Here is a 1,559-nt window from a genome sequence, read left to right as displayed (position 1 = left end):
ATATACCGCTCTTTCCACACATAGTAGTCCCAAGGCTGACTTATTCTCTCCTCTTTTGTGTGTCTCGTGATGCCTTATTCTCTTCTCCTCCCTGACTACCTCCTTGTTGACCCAAGATCTATGTATGACCAGGAGAAGGAGACGTAGTTCTCTTACAATCTGGTACTCTATCACCACACAAATGTGAGAAAGTGAGGTCACCACTAGCGTCGGCGCTGCACTGCATTTCGATCGCGAGATTATGTTAGATAATGAGAGGGTTGGTATCTTTCTAAGGGTTAAGGGGCAATATCAGATCCAACGCTTGCTTAGAGCCCCACAACGGTAATGGGCCTAGTAAAATGTTTGTGGCCCATGTGGCCTACCCACTCGGATACAATCATTCATTACCGCTGGTGTTGTCGATATGGGTATCTCGGATTCGCTTATTTTTTAGCGTGCCTCATTGCACACCTTATTATTCATTTTGCCAGGTGGCATGTGCCATGCCACATGCAGGAGTACAAACATCTCGAAATAAGTATAATAGTGGATCTTTTACATTAATTCAGTGCGAGATAGAATTGGATCAAGCACATGACAATATTTATATCGCTTCCTATGAACACTGGACTCCGCTTATTTAGGTGATAAGCTCTTGCCTCTCTCAGCAGTTTTATACACAACACTAGCTAGGCATGGTAGGCCTCAGGAATATTGATCTGAGATATATCCGCTCCTGTAGTAGATAGATGTAAAAGTTTGGTTTCACTGCATGCGCGAACTCGTTTTATACGATATCCACTTTTGAAATTAGCGCTTTGCTTTGTACTAGATATCATCAACGCTTGAAATGGCACCTATGTTTGCATCTGCCGTGTCCGCTCCAAAGATGCAATGAAGTCTTTCAGGACTTGTTTCTTACTTTGAACACCTGAGTACCGCCATCATATGGTAATCGGCAACAACAACATCATCAAGAACAACATCCTAGTGGTTATATATCCCACTAGATGACCCGTTGCGCTATCGCGCAAATGGCAGAATCAAGTCATAATTTAAATCATAAGGTTTACCTTATTTTAATATTAAGAATTAACTTGAAATTTAAGTACTTTAATATCTTGCGGACACATCATTCTATCAAGGTGCCATAGTAAGATATGACAATTTAGTACGATTTCGCACTAATATTTTCAGTTTTTATGTTTTTGTATAAGCTCCTCCACTAAATTATGGTTATTGTACCAAAAGAGGGAGCATTGTAAAAGAAACATGAAAGGATAATTACTAATTTCAAGATAAATGTATCTACTTCAAGACAAAAGAGTTGATACCACATTTTTTATGGTTAGAAGTGTCAATTTTGAAAGCATATCTGATATTGGGTTATGTGTGCGCTTCCACTTTTACGTTCGATCGTGCTTGATGTACTAATATTATTGTTAGGAAAAACACGGTGAAAGACATATTGGTGGTTCTCTTGAATCTTGTTCTACTAACGAAGAATATTTGAACCAAGCAGATTGCGGGCATTATGAAAAGTATTTATGTTGTAGCATGTAACCAAACAAAATGAC

This window comes from Lolium rigidum, chromosome 4, assembly GCF_022539505.1.
Source record: "Lolium rigidum isolate FL_2022 chromosome 4, APGP_CSIRO_Lrig_0.1, whole genome shotgun sequence".
Classification (NCBI taxonomy): domain Eukaryota; kingdom Viridiplantae; phylum Streptophyta; class Magnoliopsida; order Poales; family Poaceae; genus Lolium; species Lolium rigidum.
Note: the sequence above shows the minus strand (reverse complement) of the source record.